This window comes from Thalassophryne amazonica, chromosome 10, assembly GCF_902500255.1.
Source record: "Thalassophryne amazonica chromosome 10, fThaAma1.1, whole genome shotgun sequence".
NCBI classification, from domain to species: Eukaryota; Metazoa; Chordata; class Actinopteri; order Batrachoidiformes; family Batrachoididae; genus Thalassophryne; species Thalassophryne amazonica.
In genome coordinates, this window is record NC_047112.1 from 65,855,097 (window position 1) to 65,877,160 (window position 22,064).

The 22,064-nt window shown below is 43.2% G+C and overlaps 1 protein-coding gene across 5 annotated transcripts in view; it reads left to right on the plus strand.

Annotated features, from left to right (window-relative positions):
* The window catches only part of rfx2 (regulatory factor X, 2 (influences HLA class II expression)), a 189,152-nt gene that overhangs the window by 102,074 nt on the left and 65,014 nt on the right, over positions 1–22,064 (plus strand). The window lies entirely within an intron of this gene.

The window sequence follows — 22,064 nt, forward strand, 5'->3', positions numbered from 1 at the left end:
TGTATGCCAGTGTTCTCATACTCAAATTGTCTGATGACTGGTCAACAGGATCTTTCCTCTCAGGATCTTTCCTTAGAAAGTGCTACATATACCCTTTCGTGTATATCTAGTGTGGTTTATCTTACGTGGCTAGACATTATCCAGAAGCTTTGATGCAGGAGATTAGCAATATTTACATTGAGAGGATGGGCAGTTTTAGTTTGCGAAATGGCTGGATATGAGTGGTGTTCACCACTTTTTTTGTTGTTGTTGTTTTTATAAATACAACCCTTTTTCTCAATACATTATAACATGGCTATTATTTGTGTTTGTGAACGCTTTCAGCTATTTAATATGACTTGCATCTTTTCACACCTTATTAAATGAGGATCATTTGTGGACACAGTCATTCACAGCGTATACTGATACAGATTCTTTATTGATAGTGAACAAGTACAGTCAACAGTAAGGTGCAAACCAAGCAGAGCAAATATGAGCCTGTAAATAAACAACATGCAGCCTTACGTCTGGGGAAGAAAAAGAAAAAACAACATTAACTCACTGAATGCCAGCCATTTTCAAAGTTCAGAACATCCCAGTGCCAGGATTTCTTCAGCATTTGAGTGTTTTTTTTCAAGACCCATAGAAAATTGAGTTCTGTGTCCATGGCAACAACAAACACCACAAGAGAAGAAAAGAAATTGGCTCGATGATGCGTCTTTGGCACGGGGCGTTACTATCGGAAAAGACGCATTTTAGAGTCAATGGCATCGAGTGAGTTAACAGAATAAAAAAGTATAAGTTAAAAAAATTATAAGTATGTAGTAGCAAAAAATATGTAAAAATGAGAAAAGTAAGTAGAAAACCTTGGCTATTTCACAGTGGCAGTGGATTTTGCACATTAACACTTATTTCAGTGTAGCACATGACATGGCTATTTTATTTCAGTGGCATTCATAAAATAGCCATGTATATTGAGCACTATGGTTCACTCCAGAAATAAATGAATAACAGGCATATTATCCTTTTATTTCATGAACCAGAAAATTATTCATTAGTCATCAATTCTCCAGGACACAAAATTAGAAATCAATGGCTTTGATAGATAGGACAGGACTAATTGCATTGTTGTGCAGATAAATATGGGCTGCCTTGGCTGCCTCATTTTTTATGCTGGTTAAAAGACAAAGTTGGAACAAAAATCAACAACAAGATTAACTCTTTCACTATGATAAATCACACAGACAACCGGTAAACCAGACTTGACTAATACCCCCATTACACATACGCCGATTGAGGACGAATGGCATCAGAATGACACATCCGGTCACAATCAGGAAGGATTGAGGTGCGGTCTGAAGACCTACGGGTGGCACTCTATGAGCAGTCTAAATATTTGGTCTCATTCGCTCGGCTGTCCCGAGTGTGTTGCACATGTTCAAAACACTCTTGACGCCATTGAGATGGAACGGACATCTGATGGCGGTATATGTGCAGTTTTTGCCTCATCTGATTGCAGTCTACATATTCTAACGCCATCAAAATAGCATCTGAAATGAGGTGATCACGATTGATTGAGCTCTGAGATCGATCGGTCACAGCAAATCTTGCCGGCATGTCGTGCCACAGATGTCCACCTCCACTGGACCCCAGCCAGGGAGGCCAAAGGAAATGTTGATTAGGGAATAACCCTGTTGTGTCTGATGATTTGCGGACATTAATGCTGGATTTTACGTTCGCAAATTGAGTGTTAAACAGATATTTGCACCCGTAATCCAGCATTAACATCTGCAAATCATCAGACACAAGGGGGTTATTCCCATTCTAATCCAATTCCATCATTTGCACGGTTTATTTTTCTGTAAGTAATTCAGTTGGCGAAGCTTACCGTAGCAACAGCGTCTTCATGGCAAACTGGAAATTCTGTGAGCAGACCCATAGATTTCTCCATCTCGTCAACTGCATTGAGTAATTCTGTATCAAAATCCACATCAATACTTTTATATGATAGATTAAATTCACATATTTCAGCATTGTCGTCACTGCACTAGTTTCTCTCTCTCTCAGCTGACAGCTCCATTATTGACATCTGTGTAGCAAGGTGGTTAGGGTGCAGAGTAATACATCAAATGTGAAACGGTCGAATATTTTGCCATCATCAACACTATGTGTTATGGTCTGAAATCTCACACGATTAAACAATCAGATTTGTGGAACAAATGTAATTTGATTAGAATATTTCATAACATGTATGCGGCACACATTCATCATGTACAGCAGGGGTGGGCAACTTGTTCCAGAAAGGGCCAAGAGGTTGCAGGTTTTCTTTGCAGCCACTGACTCCTCCAGGTGATTCACTGATTAACTGATTCCATCTGATCAAAGTGATATTAATCACATCTTCATCAGAGTCCTGATGAAGATGTGATGCTCACATCAAAATGTTAGTCCCTCTTGTTTGTTCAGCACCTTAATAAATTTTTCAGGGGGGCGTGGCTAAGCTGTTCATGGAGTAAGACGTGTGATTGTGGGCTCCTGCCAAATACGACTAAAAGTGATATTTTTTTGGCGCTTTTATTTACAAATCTTTTATTTTTGCTTATTCGAAGCACATAATTATTTGAAGTGGACAATAGAATCGCTTTAAAATGTCTGGAAAGAGCACAGTTAAGAAGACTCAGACTACCATTCAGACGCAGCTAACTCCTAGCATGCAGGCTACCACTGGTGCTTCAGGTGTGCAGCTAGCACCGAACGAGCCGGTCTCTGCCCTATCTGAGGCTAAATCAGACACTGCTGCTTTAAAACTTGAGATTTTGTCATCACTAAAAGAAGACATTGCCGGAATCATCAAGAAAACTAACGGCTAATAAGGCCGCTACTGATGCTACGTTGACGGCATTGAAAGGTACAGTTGAGGACATGGAGACGGCTCTGTCTGAATGTACGGATGACATAGCTACTGTGAGAACGACCGTGGCACATCTCTCTGCAACTGTAACCAGACTGGAAAGCAAATGTGAGAATCTTGAGGCCAGATTGAGACGCCAAAACATAAGAATAGTGGGAGTCCACGAGGGTCCCAACACCTGCAATATCACTGCTGTCGCTGCCCTGCTTAAAGAGGCCCTCAGGTTGGAGAGCGAGCCCCGCTTGGATCGATCTCACCGAACGGCGCCTCGTCAAACAGCACCAGGAGATCGCTCACGCCCACGAGCTATTATCTGTCGGCTTCACTACTACAGTGATTGTGTGGACATTTTACGTCGTGCGAGAGAGCGGGGGCAGATAAAGGTCGGTGATATGACCATTTCTATTTTCCATGACTACACTGACGGAGTAGCTCGGGCGCGGGCTGCATTCAACGACGTGAGGCAACAACTCCGGAACATCGAGGGAGCCCAGTATGGTCTGTTTTATCCAGTACGGCTCCGTATTACCTACAGGGGAGAGGAGAAGGAGTTCACCTCTGCTGAGGATGCTGGACGGTATGTGAAGACCATGGTAGCAGGATAATCTGGAAATGCACCGGTATGGCCTCATCTTTCAGACACTTTTTTACTTCTTTTCATTTTGAATGTTAGTTGATACAAGACTGATTAACAATACAGACTTTCATTAACATTGAAATTTTGTTGTTCACAATTGCTGATACATATGTAAATGTCCAATTTGTGGTGCTCATATAATTTTAAATCATAGTCTTTGTAATATTAGAGTGCTCTTACAATGCACATTTTACTTTTAGGATCTGTGTTTGGTGGGAGTCCCTTCACTCTTTGTTTTTTAGCTAATTGGCTCTAATTTTTGCTTCTAGGAATAGTTTGGTTGACTCCGAAGTGCTCACACTCTGTGTGCATGTTTTTTCTTTGTCATTTACACTGCTGTCTCCACAGTTCAAAGGTTTTCGGGGGACTTTGGGTGTTTTTTGCTTTTTAGGGGAATTGGGGGTAGGGGGCCGTCTCAGCTGTGTTATTTGGTCAAATGGCTAGTACCACCTTAAATTCTAATATGTCTGGGCTTGGTACACCTTGCAGATTTATAAGTTGGAATGTTAGAGGGATGGGCAACCCTGTCGACATCAAAGGTGTTCTCTCATCTGTTCCAATTAACCTGTTCTTACAGGAGACGCATCTTAGAAATGATGACCATCACAGATTGCGCTGTCCTTGGGCGAGTCAGATTTTTCATTCTGAATTCAATTCAAAAGCGAGAGGAGTTGCTATATTGATTCATAAAAATGTACAGTTCTTCTCCACTAAGGTTATAGCCGACAGACAAGGTAGATTTCTAATAGTTGCTGGTACTTTGATGGGGAAAAATGTTTTATTAGTTAATGCATATGCTCCGAATTTTGACGACGCTGCCTTCGCCAATAGATTAAGTAGCCTCCCCTTTTTGAATACTCATTCTATCATCTTTGCTGCCGATCTGAATTGTGTTTTTAATCCAGATTTGGACCAATCAAACCCGCGCACTACAACATTATCAGCTATGGCACAAGTATTTGGAGATCCCATGGAGATCTCTTAACCTTTCAGGTCGGAAGTACTCATTTTTTTCCCAAGTGCATCATTCTTTCTCCAGAATTGACTATTTTTTTTATTGATAGAACTTTAAATCCATTTGTACTCTCATCAGATTATTTGAGTATAACAATATCTGATCATGCACCACTATTATTAGACATTCAATTTAACACCCAAATGCACACTCCACCTCGATGGAGGTTTAATTCACTTCTTTTGGCAGATAAGGCATCTTGTGATTTCATCTCTAACTCGATTGATGAGTTCCTTTTGTTTAATCAAACTAATTCTACTTCGCATTCACTAATATGGGAGACACTCAAATGTTATCTTAGGGGTCAAATAATTTACTATAATGCCTTATCAAAGAAAAAATCTGATTTTAGAATAAATGAATTAACCACTGCTATAGCCGATATTGATCAAAGATATGCCAGGAACCTGTCTCCAGAACTTCATAAACAGCGTTTGGATTTGCAAACAGAGTTTGACCTTTTAAACACTAGTGAAGCAGAGCGCTTACTATTACAAACTCGCGGTACATATTATGAGTATGGCAATAAGGCCAGTCGTCTTTTGGCTCACCAATCTATAAGAAGGACAAAGATCCCACACTCTGTGGGTCCTATAGGCCCCTATCATTGTTAAATTCTGATGTTAAGGTATTAGCTAAAGCTATTGCATCCCGCATGGAAAATGTACTCCCCTCTATTATTTCCACCGAGCAAAATGGTTTTATAAAGTCGCGTCAATTATTTTTCAACACTCGCTTATTATTAAATATCATATACTCAAAGCACACATCAGATAATCCAGAATTGGAGAAGGCTTTTGATAGGGTGGAGTGGGAATACTTGTTTGCAACTTTGTCTAAATTTGGGTTTGTAAGAGATTAATCACATGGATCCGTCTCTTATATTCATCACCCAAGGCTAGTGTACATACCAACGTTTACTCTGATTACTTCACCTTTGGCCGCGGAACACGTCAGGGTTGCCCTCTCTCGCCTCTGTTTTTTGCCATTGCAATCGAGGCGCTGTCCATCACATTAAGGGCTTCTCCATTATTTAAAGGGATAATGCGAAATAATATCCAATACAAACTGTCATTATATGCTGATGACTTGCTACTGTATGTAACTGACCATGCCATCACTATTCCAGCTGTTTTGAGTATTCTGGATCATTTTAGCTCCTTCTCGGGGTATAAATTAAATTTTGAAAAGAGTGAATGTTTTCCAATTAACCATGCTGCTTGCAACCTTCAACAAAACAATGTTCCTTTTAAATTTAGCCCTTCAGGGTTTAAGTATTTAGGCATAAACATTACTCGTTCTTTTTCTTCTTTAGTCTCTGCTAATTATACCCCTTATTATAAAAGTTAAGTCTGACTTTCAGAAATGGCGTTATCTCCCATTATCCCTTATTGGCAAGATTAATGTGATCAAAATTAATGTTTTGCCTAGATTTCTTTTCTTATTCCAGACGATTCCAAGTTTTTTGCCTAAGAATTTCTTTGACACATTGAACAAGATAATTAGTGATTTTATTTGGAATGGGAAACCTCCTAGAGTGCGGAAATCATTGTTGCAAAGGTGTAGACTTGGTGGTGGTCTTGCACTACCCAGTTTCCAATCGTACTACTGGGCGGCTCACATTCATAAACTTTGCTACTTGTTCAAACCTACAACATCCCTATGGTGCAGACTAGAACACTTATCCTGTAGTGGTTCATCTCTTTCAGCTTTGATCTTTTCCTCTATTCCTACAAAACCATCCTTCTATACTGTCAACAAAGTGATACTCAATACACTTAAGATTTGGTATCAATTTAGACGCCGTTTTGGATGGGTATCTGCCTCATCTCAGGGCCCATTGAACAATAATCACTTATTTCCTCCATCACTATCTGACTCGAGTTACTCAATTTGGCATGATAAGGGCATCAAGCAAATTAAAGACCTATATACATCTGGGATATTTGATAGTTTTGCTAATCTTTCTGCTAAACATACTTTGCCTGGAAGTCATTTATTTCGCTACTTTCAGATCCGTAGCTTTGTTTCAAATCTTTTTCCTAATTTCCCTACTGCTCCTCCAACACAGTCCTGGGAAACTGTGTTATCGCACAATATATACCAAAAAGGACATATCTCAAAAATATATGATTTTATATTGTCTTCAAATGATCAATCTAGTCTGAAAATCAAGAGCACATGGGAAAAGGAGTTGGGGATCATTATAAATGAGGAACTTTGGGAAATCCATTGATAGAATACGAACTACCTCATGTGCTTCATGTGCCCGTCTTAGTCTTATACAATTTAAAGTTTTATACATGGTACATTTATCCAAGTCAAGACTATCTGAAATATTTCCCGAAACCGAAGACAAATGTAACAGATGTAAGGGCTCTCCTTGCCATCTTAGCCATATGTTTTTTCAATGTCCCTCTCTATATAGTTTTTGGTCTAGCTATTTCACCACTATGAAAACAATTTTGGGTGTAAACCTAAGGGCCAGTCCTTTGATTGCCATATTTGGTATCACTGATTCTTCAATCGCAATATCCTCCCTGCAGAATGATATTATAGCCTTTACCTCTCTAATTGCAAGACATTTAATATTGCTACTTTGGAAATCTGCAAAATGTCCTTCTTTTTCTTAATGGCTAAAAGATGTTATGGGTTTCTTAAAACTTGAAAAGATAAAATACACTTTAAGAGGATGCACTGACAAATTTTTTCAAACATGGCAATGCTTTATTAGTTACTTTTCAGATCTGCTTGTGCTACCAGATTGAACGTCTGCCAATGCCTGGACACGACACATGTATATGTGTAAATACGAGGTCTGTCAATAAAGTAACGGTCCATTTTATTTATTTATTTTTAATTATATGGATTTGAATCACGTGCGATTGCATCACACAAGGTTGAACCCTCGTGCGCATGTGTGAGTTTTTCCATGCCTGTCGGTGACGTCATTCGCCTGTGAGCATGGCTTGTGGGAGGAGCGCTTCACCCCCCTCGTCTGATTTTTTCCTGAGAGAAAATGGCCGAACGCTTGGAGCAGCGCTACTGCATTAAGTTCTGCCAGAAACTTGGCGACAGCCAGGCAGAAACGATTTGAAAAATCCAGACGGCTTTCGGAGATGAAGCCATGAGCAGCACACGGATTAAGGAGTGGTACAACCGGTTTAAAGACGGGCGCGTAACGGTGGAGAGTGAGCCGCGCTCCGGTCGGCCATCAACGAGCCAAAATGACGAGATTGTTTCCAAAGTGCACGCTGTGGTTATGCGGGATCGTCATGTGACTGTCCGAGAAATTGCAGAGGAAGTGGACATTAACAGGACTTCGGCACATTCCATCGTGACGGAAGATCTGGGCATGAAACGAGTGGCGGCGAAGTTCGTGCCAAAGTTGCTGACGGCGGAGCAAAAGCAACATCGTGTTGAAATCTCACAGGACATGCTGGACTCCATTCACACTGATCCCATCTTTATGGACACTATAATCACCGGAGATGAGTCCTGGGTGTATGGGTACGATCCGGAAACGAAATTCCAGTCGTCACAGTGGAAGCATTCCACGTCGCCAAGACCGAAGAAGGCGCGCCAAGTGCGCAGCAAGATCAAGGTAATGCTGACTTTTTTTTTTTTTTTTATTCCCATGGTGTGGTACACCACGAGTACGCACCACAGGGTCAAACAATAACAAAGGAGTATTACAGGGATGTCCTCCGTCGTCTACGTGATGGTGTGCGGCGCAAGAGACTGGAGTTGTGGGCCAGAGGAAATTGGCGCCTCCACCACGACAAGGCGCCAGCTCATTCCTCTCATTTAATTCAGACTTATTTGACCAAAAACCAGACTCCGGTGGTTCAACAGGCACCTTACTCCCCTGACATGGCCCCTTGCGACTTCTGGCTCTTCCCAAAACTTAAAATACCATTAAAAGGAACCCGATTTGAGACGAGAGGACATCATGGCTGCGACGACGGTGGAGCTGCGCGCCATCCCGAAAAAGGCGTTTTTGGAATGCTTCCAACAGTGGCGACACCGCTGGAAGAAGTGTGTGGAGTCCCAAGGAGAGTACTTCGAGGGTGATTAGGTTTCCAACCCTCCAGGTAAGCCAGTTTTTTTTCCCCAGCCAATGGTCCGATACTTTATTGACAGACCTCGTATACAGCTTATTCTGTATAGATGTATATATTTATATATATTTTGTAATGTAAAGCAATCAATGTTATTACTGACGAGCTGAGATGGGGTGGGTTTGTTTTGTTTTGTTCTACTTGTTCTGTTTTAGTTAAGCCATCATAAAAAAGGATGCACATAACAGGTGATATTTTACATTTGTGTAACTTTGTACAATTACTGTAATAAGAGGGGAAAAAAAAGAAGAAAAGAGAAAGACATTGTATTTAACAATGTACTGTATTTGATTACCTGTGTCTTCAATAAAAAGAATTGGAGAAGAAAAAAAATTTTTTTTTTCAGCACTTATTTCTGTGTTGCACCTGCTTTTTTCCTTTACAAGTCAGTCCTACCTGCTTGCACCGGATTTTTTGTGCTGTACAGAAGCGCGGAGAACTCTTTTTTGTTCTACAAGATATTTAATGTTCAAACTGATAGACTTTTTTGTTTTTGTGCAAATATTTGCTCATTTTGAGATGGATGCCTGCAACACGTTTCAAAAAAGCTGGGCCGGGGGCACCAATGCTCAAAGAACACCTGTTTGGAACATTCCACAGGTGAACAGGTTAATTGGAAACAGGTGAGTGTCATGATTGGGTATAAAAGGAGCATCCCCAAAAGGCTCAGCCGTTCACAACCAAAGATGGTGAAAGGATCACCACTTTGTGAACAACTGCGTGAAAAAGTAGTCCAACAGTTTAAGAACGATGTTTCTCAATGTTCAGTTACAAGGAATTTAGGGATTCAATCATCTACACTCCATAATATAATCAGAAGATTCAGAGAATCTGGAGAACTTTGTACACGTAACCAAGGCCGAAAACCAACATTGAATGCCCGAGACCTTCGATCCCTCAGGTGGCACTGCATTGTGTAAAGGATCTTACTGTTGGGGAAAGTGTAGTGACACGGACTCACAACAGGGGGCGCAAATGAACGGTCAATAGATGAGCCAAAAGGTAACAATTTAATGTTGTGAATGTGCACAACGAATATACAGACAATCTCAGAATCTGATAGCAGTCAATACACAAAGGTGACATGTGGGCAGGCTCGAGGATAGAAGACGTCTGTCCTGAGAAGAGCCGGAACCACACGATTTCTGCCGCCACCGAACCTGGTGAATACTGGAGCCGCCAAGTCCCGAATTCCCAGGTGATCACCGTCCCCGACTGTGGGATCTGGTACTGCTGGCGAGGAGCACAAACAGTGAGATGTGGGTGTGTGCACACCCAGTAACAAAAACAGAAGGTGGAAAGTCACCTCCACCTCTAATCACACACTCGTGCAGCTCCTGTTAACCACTTATCTGGTTGGGGTGTGAAGCGAAGCCGTCGCTGATCACACCAAAACGCCTATCCCACAGATAAGGCAACACCCACAGGAAAACGGCTGCAAAGAAGTTCAGACTATAAAGTCAGTGTTAAGTTACAGATACAGCAGAGAATATTACCTTCACAGGTAGATGATATCTCGGCAATGAGGTGGAGATGACGTCCGGGTTTTATGCAGTAGTACGATGAAGTGTAGATGGGTGACAGCTGTCATGAGATAATGAGTGACAGCTGTCACCCCCGGCTGTGTCCGTGGCGGCAGCGCCCTCTCGTGCCTGAAGCCTGCACTTCAGGCAGGGCGCCCTCTGGTGGTGGGCCAGCAGTACCTCCTCTTCTGGCGGCCCACACAACACTTACTGCGTGGGCTCAGGAACACTACAGAAAACCATTGTCAGTTAACACAGTTCATTTGCTACATCTACAAGTTAAAACTCTACCATTCAAAGTGAAAGCCATACATCAACATCCAGAAACGCCGCCACCTTCTCTGGGCTCGAGCTCCTTTGAAATGGACAGATGCAAAGTGCAAAAGTGTGCTGTGGTCTGATGAGTCCACATTTCAAATTGTTTTTGGAAATTGTGGATGTCGTATCCTCCGGACAAAAGAGGAAAAAGACCATCCAGATTGTTACCAAAAGTTCAAAAGTTCTGTATGGGAGTGTGTTAGTGCCCATGGCATAGGCAACTTACACATGTGTGATGGCACCATCAGTGCTGAAAGGTGCATCCATGTTTTGGGGCAACACATGTTGCCATCCAAGCAGCGTCTTTTTCAGGGACGTCCCTGCTTATTTCAGCAAGACAGTGCAGAGCCACATTCTGCACTTGTTACAACAGCGTGGCTTCATAGTAAAAGAGTGCGGGTACAAGACTGGCTTGCCTGCAGTCCAGACCTATCGCACACTGAAAATGTCTGGCGCATTATGAAACGCAAAATATGACAACGGAGACGCCGGACTGTTGAACAACTGAAGTCGTACATCAAGCAAGAATGGGAAGGAATTCCACCTACAAAGCTTCAACAATTAGTGTCCTCAGTTCCCAAACGCTTATTCAGTGTTGTTAGAAGGAAAGGTGATGTAACACAGTGGTAAACATACCACTGTCCCAGCTTTTTTTAAATGTGTTGCAGGCATCCATTTCAAAATGAACAAATATTTGCCCAAAAACAATAAAGTCTATCAGTTTAAACATTAAATATCTTGTCTTTGTGTTGTATTCAACTGAATATAGGTTGAAGAGGATTTGGAATTGGGGTTGTACAAACAATACCCCATAATGACAATGTGAAAAAAGTTTTTTTTTTTTCCTCTTAGTCCAGTCATTTTATGCTTTCACCCAGAACAAATTGCAACAAAAATGATTTTGGTGGCATTTGAACCGTGAAACTGTTTTATAAAACATACTAAGTCTACAACCCCTGGCAATAATTATGGAATCACCGGCCTCGGAGGATGTTCATTCCTTAATTTTGTAGAAAAAAAGCAGATCACAGACATGACACAAAACTAAAGTCATTTCAAATGGCAACTTTCTGGCTTTAAGAAACACTATAAGAAATCAGGAAAAATCATTGTGGCAGTCAGTAACAGTTACTTTTTTAGACCAAGCAGAGGGAAAAAAAAATATGGACTCACTCAATTCTGAGGAATAAATTATGGAATCACCCTGTAAATTTTCATCCCCAAAACTAACACCTCCATCAAATCAGATCTGCTCGTTAGTCTGCATCTAAAAAGGAGTGATCACACCTTGGAGAGCTGTTGCACCAAGTGGACTGACATGAATCATGGCTCCAACACGAGAGATGTCAATTGAAACAAAGGAGAGGATTATCAAACTCTTAAAAGAGGGTAAATCATCACGCAATGTTGCAAAAGATGTTGATTGTTCACAGTCAGCTGTGTCTAAACTCTGGACCAAATACAAACAACATGGGAAGGTTGTTAAAGGCAAACATACTGGTAGACCAAGGAAGACATCAAAGCGTCAAGACAGAAAACTTAAAGCAGTATGTCTCAAAAATCGAAAATGCACAAAAAAACAAATTAACGAATGGGAGGAAACTGGAGTCAACGTCTGTGACCGAACTGTAAGAAACCGCCTAAAAGAAATGGGATTTACATACAGAAAAGCTAAACAAAAGCCATCATTAACACCTAAACAGAAAAAAACAAGGTTACAATGGGCTAAGGAAAAGCAATCGTGGACTGTGGATGACTGGATGAAAGTCATATTCAGTGATGAATCTTGAATCTGCATTGGGCAAGGTGATGATGCTGGAACTTTTGTTTGGTGCCATTCCAATGAGATTTATAAAGATGACTGCCTGAAGAGAACATGTAAATTTCCACAGTCATTGATTATATGGGGCTGCATGTCAGGTAAAGGCACTGGGGAGATGGCTGTCATTACATCGTCAATAAATGCACAAGTTTACGTTAATATTTTGGACACTTTTCTTATCCCATCAATTGAAAGGATGTTTGGGGATGATGAAATCATTTTTCAAGATGATAATGCATCTTGCCATAGATTAAAAACTGTGAAAACATTCCTTGCAAAAAGACACATAGGGTCAATGTCATGGCCTGCACATAGTCTGAATCTTAATCCAATTGAAAATCTTTGGTGGAAGTTGAAGAAAATGGTCCATGACAAGGCTCCAACCTGCAAAGCTGATCTGGCAACAGCAATCAGAGAAAGTTGGAGCCAGATTGATGAAGAGTACTGTTTGTCACTCATTAAGTCCATGCCTCAGAGACTGCAAGCTGTTATAAAAGCCAGAGGTGGTGCAACAAAATACTAGTGATGTGTTGGAGCGTTCTTTTGTTTTTCATGATTCCATAATTTTTTCCTCAGAATTGAGTGATTCCATATTTTTCCCTCTGCTTGGTCTAAAAAAGTAGCCGTTACTGACTGCCGCAATTATTTTTCCTGATTTCTTATAGTGTTTCTTAAAGCCAGAAAGTTGCAATTTGAAATGACTTTAGTTCTGTGTCATGTCTGTGATTTACTTTTTTCTACAAAATTAAACAACTGAATGAACATCCTCTGAGGCCGGTGATTCCATAGTTTTTGCCAGGGGTTATAGAAAGTAAAAAAAAATTGTGAACACTCCCAAAATCCAAGATGGCCACCCTAAAACATGCAAAAATTTGTTTTTTCCCAAATAACTCAAAAAATATCAGTATTTAAGCACATAAATGTATTGATGTTAAATATAAACTTGGGTATTGTGGACATTTTGACAAAATTAAGTCTCTATCTGTAACAGTTCTTGAGATACAGTCTAATTGTCGTTTTACATACACTCAAGGACGGCAATTTGGTTTGTGTCCTATTATGTTAAAAATATTGCAGTTAAGGACCAGAAATGTATTGAAGTTGAATATAAACTTGTGTATTGTGGACATTTTAGCACCAAAAGAATGGCTGTAGCTCTTACAGTTTTTGAGATACAGCACATAAGCCATCTACACTTGGCTAAAAATGGTGAAATTGTTATGTTGAAACCAAGTAACTGTTCTGAAATGTTCATTTAAAGAATGTAATAATAATATTCTTAGTGCTTGTCAGCTGCACTAACTTTTTTAATGACACAGATGTAATCACACACTAATTTTACAGTAAAACCAATGAAGCATGATAATAATAAAATCAGTATTGTGTACATCATGACACTTGAAATTTTACTTGTTCAAATTTCACTCTCATCATCCTGGTTATCATTGAGTTGGCCTGCATTTGTACACCCTGTACCTCTGCAGTTGCCACACACTGCTGAGCAATCTAAGTTAAGTTTGCGACTTGTACATCGCAATGTACTACAGTCAGTACTGCAGTTACATCTCACAGCATGCAGAAGAGAATCTGGTGCTGCTTGCAAGTCAGTCATGATTGGGACAACCTGACTATGAGAAACTTTCCATCCCCATTCTTGCAATGGCATGTTGTCACCTTCATCTTCACCTTTCCATTCCTGAACTTGCAAGTAAACTCTCAGACTATGAAACTTGCCAGCTGCCGAAGTGGGTGGCAAACACTGTGGCTGCACGAGTTGTCTTTGTTGCAACCTTATCACAAAGCGCCTGTATCTGAGAGAATTGAGGCTTTCTCCAGGTTGTCCACACAGTGGTGTCACCAGTATGCCCTGGTTGTGCGTTGACATCCACTCTATTATACGTAATATATGAGTAACTTCTCTATTCATATTCCAGTGAAATATTGACTCAAAAAGATTATTATTACCTCCTTTAGATGAACATTTCAGAAATGGTACTTAGTTTTCAACATAACAGTGCTCAAATTCATCAATTTTTGTCGAGTGTGTTGTGTGTTGGGGGGGTTTTGGCTGGACAAGGTTGGGTTGTTTTGTGTTTGTTTTCCTTCCCAGGTGATTTGGGGCTGTTCTGAGGAAAATGTGCTGCAGAAGAGTCTCTCTCCTCTGTTACGATGATTGGCTGCACCTGTTGCATTCTCCTGCGGCTCTCTATTAGGACAATCCACGACATCTGTGATGTTCACGTGCAGATCTGAGGACTTCCAGCTGGTACCAATGTAGTGATGAAGAACTACATTTAAACCAGCAGTGAGTTGGATAAGATTGTCGGAGAATACGACCTTGTGACGACCGTGTGGGGACGCTGAGGGCCGTTTCAGAGTCTGACATCGCGCCTGTGAAGGAGGACGAGGGTGAGAGACAAACGTTGTCAGCACACGGCAGAGGTGAATATTCTGAAAAGTGAATGTAAATTGGCGTCTTATAAGCAGCTATAAGTAATTATTGGTGGAAAGTGTTTGGCGTGCTCCTCACGGCAGTGGCGTGCGGATTAATGATCCTCCACTAGCTGTGAGCAGCAGCCTCCTTGAATTAAGTTGGAATTCAGACCTAAACGTGTAGCTGATAAGTTTGCCTCCAAACAATATTTCGTAGTAATAGTGTTGAATAATCTCATCTCTGTTCCTCCTTCGCAGAGTACAGTTCTGGGAAAAAGTCACCTGGGGGGGGGGGTGTCGGCGGAACTCCTGAGTCCTGAACATTCGGACTCCGACTGTTGAGACGCTGAGAGAGCGCGCCGCCTTTTCACCTCACCAGAACTTTAATTAATTAGTATTTTATGTATAGCACAAAGGGGAGAAAAATAAATGTGTTTTCTTTTTGGAACTGCTTCTGATTATTTCATGCTGGGTTCAGTCAGATACTGGACCGTTCCTCACTCCGCGTCTTATCCATAACAGAGTGTAGATGTATTTTTATACCATATCTCAAAAACTGTAAGAGCTACAGCTATTTTTTTGGTGCCAAAATGTCCACAATGCACAAGTTTATATTCAACTTCAATATATTTATGGGCCTTAACTGCAATATTTTTAACGTAATAGAACACAAACCAAATTGCCATCCTTGAGTGTATGTAAACTACATAGAGGCTGTATCTCAAGAACCGTTACAGATAGAGACCTAATTTTGGTGTCAAAATGTCCACAATACCCAAGTTTATATTTAACATCAATACATTTATGTGCTTAAATATTGATATTCTTTGAGTTATTTTGGAAAAACTAAATTTTTGCATGTTTTCGGGTGGCCATCTTGGATTTTGGGAGTGTTCCCGATTTTTTTATCTTTCTAGACTTTTAGTATGTTTTATAACCCTTAGAATTAGATTCTCCCTTAGAATCTCTCCAACATTTATACTTGTGTTGTTTGAAGTTTTATTTGCAGTCTGATTTGCTAGTATACAAATAATGAATGTTTGAGTTCAGTGATGTGAGCGACACGCCCCCTTGGGCTCACGGCTGGCTGTCGCTCAGAGCTCCACATGACAGACGGACTTTGTGATCGAGTGTCACGTGGCTGTCCACTCGGATGCCACGCTGGCCATGGACCGCCGTGTCATATGGGGTTTATATGGGATCGATACAAGTCATATGAGATGACGCTTTTGTGAGCGTGCTGGCATGTGTGCACTTCTGCCTGGTGATCCCACCTCTAGGGGGACATGCTGAATATGTCATGATGGGTGGTCCACAGCTCTGACATGCAGGCCAGCTGTGTGCGCCAGCCTATCACATGCATTGACTCACCGCGTGCCCACAGCTGTAATCATAATGTCCCGTATACATTGTGTAATGGGAGGGGATGGCAATGTATGTTTTACATGATGTCCATCATAGACATAAATGGACATGACAGGCCGTCCAGATGTGCACACTGCGCTGGACAGCAATTGCACTGCACTCCATCCGCTGTTCGAGCACCTTGACATTGTGGTTGGGGGGAGCGGACACTGCACACTCGCACGCCATTTCATTTGTGTTGGGGCGGGAGACAATCTCACGACATTTGTGTTGCTCTGGGGCGGGGGGGGCAACACATGACACATTTGAACGCCATTTGTGTTGCTAGGGGGAGGGGGGGAACAGCACACTCGTGGGCCACTTAGAAAATGCCGGGCCATTCGCACAGCCACCTCGAAAGTGGTCTGCCTGCTCTCTACTTTCTTGCTGGCAGCTGGCCCCTTCTTTTCTAAGTGCCCCACTAGTGGTGTTGGATGTTCGTGAGTGGCATCTGGACTCCAGCCAAAGAGTGGGTCAAATGGCCACTTACTCACCATTTGCTGTCAATCGGCTGCTGGTGTGAAGGCTGCTTTGATCGCGCCATTCGGTCAGGGTTTGATGTGGCCAATGATTTTGTGCAGTGCTTTGGCCTTGCCACGATTTGTGCAACCTGCGTACGACATGCCGTGCGAATGTTGCGGGTAGGGATGGGTATCGGGAACCGGTTCCTTTCAGGTATCATTAAGAAATGATTCCATCCACGACATCAATAACCTTTTTGCTCAACGATTCCCTTATCGGTCCTTCAGAGTGGCCAATGTGAGTGTCCAATCGGAATTGGTTCAAAATCCAGTCGTAGGGCAGATTTACCTCAGGTGATAAACCAAAGATTGTTTATAGGAGTGATGTGTTACTAGTTGGCCCATTCGAATATCCCCCTGGCTGCTGGCTCCAATGCGCCCTGCGCCATTACGTGCAGCGATCAGTGAAAGTGAGCAGACGGAGCAGACGGCGGGCCTCTGATGACAGTCTCACGTGCTCAAACAAAAAGTGTGTGAGTATCAGGATTGCTCCACGAGTTTGTCTGTGAATGTTATTGGATAAGCTTGTGGCAAGCTCTCTCGCTCCGACGTAAAGCACTGTTTACAATATCAATGGAGCGAGGGGGGAGGGGCCACTCCTCAAACTGTGAATGAGCCTCGAAGTGTGAAAGCTGCTTTCAGAGCAGGAGAGAACAAACACACAGTCAACTTAGAAGTAGAAGTTTGTGATGTGAACTTTGTGTAATAGCAGACAGAAATTGCTTTGAGATGAAGACAAACAAAATGCATAGACCATTTTGTATATATTGTTCAAAATGTGCATTTGTGTTTATTGTTTGAACCTTTTTGTTGTACAGTCTTTCACACAAGGCTTCAGATTACCTTTATAAAGTGTCAAAACAGTTGTTTATTATAGTTTGCTGTGTGTTTTGAATAAATGTGTGTGGAAAATTATTTTCTGCTTTATTTTTTCCTTGCCTATTTTTGATTGTAAACCTTTATTACACTTATAAAACACTACTATAGCATATATTTTCTGAAAGTACAGGTTGTCCTGAAAAAAAGACATAAAAGTTGATTGTGGGATGCAGGGAAAGCTGTTAACAGCAATAATAAAACATTTATGCCAGGTGAGTGAACTGTCCAAAAAATGCCCTCGGACCCCAGAGGGTTAAAAAAACGGTACGGATGCTAATGCATTTGCATGTCTGTGGCGTTTTCAAGTGTTAAATTTAGCTTTAAAGCCCCTTTCACATTGGCATAATCATCTGCACTCAGATGAGCAGCTCTATGCCCACTTTTAGCAGCTCTACGTTGTTTTTTCTCCCTGCGCAGCAGTATGTTGAGGGCTACGCGCGTAGTACTGTACGTAGTTTAAGTACGCGTACTGTATGCAAGTCTGTTCAACACAGCACTCTTGTACACAATCAGTGCATCAGCTGGAGAACATCTCTCTCTCTCTCTCTCTCTCTCTCTCTCTCTCTCTCTCTCTCTCTCTCTCTCTCTCTCTCTCTCTCTCTCTCTGTGTGTGTGTCTGATCAAACCTGTGACTTTAAAATAAAAGCGCACTCGCTGCATGTCCGTGCGCTCATCAAATGCCCTGATCGTGGCAGTAATGAAACTGTAAAACCCTCATGATACAGTCCACTGTTTTCCAAGTGCAGTGATATGTTCGGCACAGCCGGCAGGAGTGAACTGGGTTTAAATAGCGGCAAGGTACACGCAACTCTGTGCACATTAAAAAGTGAACACACGCAGCTGCAAGTATGAAACGAACATGGAAAAAGGCTGAGTATGCGCGCATTTTGGGCGCATTTAAATGAAACGCAACGCTGCAATATGCAGCTCTACGAATACGCCAATGTGAAAGGGGCTTAAGCTGTTCACATCTCAGCGCATTTGTATGCATTTGTTTTCTGTATAATTAATGGCTCAGCGTTCCTTGTCGTAAAAGAGTCAAATTGTAATTTTTAAATTTTTTTTTATTCATATATTAATAATAATAGCAACAACAATAATAGTCATAACTCATAATAACTAATAATGCTACAGTACAATTTTAGAGAGATAAAAAGAACCTGATGAAACAAAACACAACAGAAAAGCTAAAAAACAACTAACAATGAAAATAAATAAATACATATATAGGAATAAATACCTGTTTCCTGTGAACACCTAGTGACTCTTACATCTCCACTTCATCCCTGTTTTATTTAAGTTTAACCCTCTGGGGTCCGAGGGCATTTTTTGGACAGTTCACTCGCCTGGCATAAATGTTTTATTATTGCTGTTAACAGCTCTCCCTGCATCCCACAATCAGGTTTTATGTCTCTTTTTTCAGGACAATCTGTGCTTTCAGAATATATATGTTTTTGTTGTGTTTTATAAGTGTAATAAAGGTTTACAATCAAAAATAGGCAAGGAAAAAATAAAGCGAAAAATAATTTTCCACACACATTTATTCAAAACACACAGCAAACTATAATAAACAACTGTTTTGACACTTTGTAAAGGTAATTTGAGGTCTTGTGTGAAAGACTGTACAACAATAAAGTTCAAACAATAAACACAAATGCACATTTTGAACAATATATACAAAATGGTCTATGCCATTTTGTTGTCCATTAATATGGTAAACAGTGTTTTACGCAGAGAAAGCAACAGAGTTTGTTGTGTGGGCCGCTGAAGAGGAGGTACTGCTGGCCCACCACCACCAGAGGGCGCCGTGTCTGGAGTGCGGGCTCCAGGCACCAGAGGGCGCTGCCGCCTCACAGGAGCATCCAGGGTGACAGCTGTCACCCATCACCTGAGACGAGACAGCTGATAGCCATCAACAGGGGCGTATATCAGCAGGACGGCATCTCTACCTCATTGCCGAGATATCGCTCTACCAAGGAGGTAACGAACTCAGCCAGTTACTCTATTCTAAGAGTTAATACTTTTTGCTTGTGCTCAAGGTCAGCTGAAGACAGTGTTGGACGTGACTAGATAAGTACTCACCTTCCAATCCTTCAGTGTTGTTTTTGAGAAGAGGTAGAGGTGGTGTTTCCACCCTGTGTGTTGCTGGGTGCAGCCGCACCCACACCTGATTGTTTCTGTTCCTTGCCAGCAGTACCGGATCCGACGAGCGGAGGCAGTGGCCACCTGGGGTTCGGGACTTGGCGGCTCCAGTATCCCCGGGGTTCGGTGGCAGAGGAAATCGGGTGGTTCCGGTTCGACTCGGACAGACGTCTCCTATCGTCGAGCCTGCCCACACGACACCTTTGGAATTCGGTTACTGCTGTATTTGTAATCTGTTGTGTTTGTTGTGTGAGTTCACAACAGTAAAACTTTGTGATTTGACTTTCTCCATTGTCCGTTCATTTGCGCCCCCTGTTGTGGGTCCGTGTTCCTACACTTTCCCAACAGGATATCTCGGCCAACGTCATGGATCCCGAGGGGCGTCAACCGGCTGTTGAACGGCCAATGGAAGAACAGGACGCGCAGGCGTCCGCAGGAGGGGTAATCGGTGAGTTGCAGTGGATCCTCACCGCTTTCACGACTCGGTTAGATTTAATGACCGAGCAGAATGTCCTCCTGAACCGCAGGGTGGAGGCTCTCGCCGCGCAGGTGGAAGCACGCCCTCCGGGCGCCGCTGCGGCTCTCCCTCCCGTAGACCCTGTGCGTAACATTGACGTTCCACTGGTCGTTCAACGACCCCTCCCACCTTCCCCGGAAGCATACATAAGCCCCCCAGAGCCGTACGGAGGCTGTGTGGAGACGTGCGCGGATTTCCTTATGCAGTGTTCGCTCGTCTTCGCACAGCGTCCAGTTATGTACGCGACTGATGCTAGCAAGGTAGCTTATGTAATAAACCTGCTTCGCAGCGAGGCACGCGCTTGGGCTACAGCGCTCTGGGAGCAAAAGTCACGGCTCCTTCAGACATATGATGGGTTTGTGAGGGAGTTCAGAACCGTGTTCGATCACCCCAATAGAGGAGAAACCGCTTCAACTGTGCTACTGTCGATGAGACAGGGGCGTCGGAGCGCAGCTGCCTATGCAGTCGACTTCCGCATCGCGGCTGCGAGGTCCGGCTGGAATAGCGCTGCCCTCCGCGCCGCCTTTGTAAACGGACTGTCATTGGTTCTTAAGGAGCACCTGGTGGCTAAGGACGAACCGCGGGATTTAGATGGGCTCATCGATCTTGTCATACGGTTAGACAACCGGTTAGAAGAACGTCGGCGGGAACGAGACGAAGGGCGTGGCCGGGCACGCGCCGTCCCTCTCCCTTCCGGTTCCGACCGCGCTCCGCCTTCCCCACGCTCCACGGCCCCTGCGCTCCGTGGGGCCACAGCTCCCCCTACTGACGAAGCTATGGACACGAGTAGGGCAACATTTAGGGCACCAGACGCACAGAGGAGACGGGCCCACGGAGCCTGTTTTGTTTGTGGTGCGATAGAGCACCATATGAGGGACTGCCCCGAGCGGTTCAACTCCAACGCCCCGCCCCTAGAGACTGGGCTAGGGGTGGGCCGAGACATTCACGTGGGACACACCCACATTGCCACACGACTCCCAGTCACGATCCTTTATGAGGACTCAACACTGAAGGCCCCAGCACTGGTGGACACGGGCTCTGAGGGGAATCTGTTGGACAGCAGATGGGCCAGGGAGATAGGGCTCCCTCTGGTGGCGCTTACCTCGCCTGTACAGGTTCGGGCACTAGATGGCTCCCTACTCCTTCCGATCACGCATAAGACACCACCTGTAACTCTGGTGGTGTCAGGAAATCACCGGGAGATGATCGAGTTTTTTGTGACTCAGGCCACCTCCCGTGTGGTTTTAGGATTTCCCTGGATGTTGAAGCACAATCCCCGGATTGATTGGCCGTCCGGGGTAGTGGTTCAGTGGAGCGAGACCTGCCATCGGGTGTGTCTAGGTTCCTCGGTTCCTCCCGTCTCCCGAGCTAAGGAGGAGGTCAGAGTCCCGCCCAATCTGGGGACGGTGCCGGTGGAGTACCACGACCTTGTCGACGTGTTCAGCAAGGATCTGGCTCTCACTCTTCCCCCCCACCGTCCGTATGATTGTGCCATTGATTTGGTTCCGGGCAGTGAGTTCCCGTCCAGTAGGCTGTACAACCTCTCATGGCCTGAGCGCGAATCAATGGAGACCTACATCCGGGACTCGTTAGCTGCCGGGTTGATCCGGAATTCCACCTCCCCAATGGGCGCAGGTTTCTTTTTTGTGGGCAAAAAAGATGGCGGACTTCGTCCATGCATTGATTATAGGGGGTTGAACAAGATCACGGTTCGCAACCGATACCCGTTGCCCCTGTTGGATTCGGTGTTCACACCCCTGCATGGAGCCCAGATTTTCACCAAGCTCGATCTTAGAAATGCGTACCACCTGGTTCGGATCCGGAAGGGAGACGAGTGGAAGA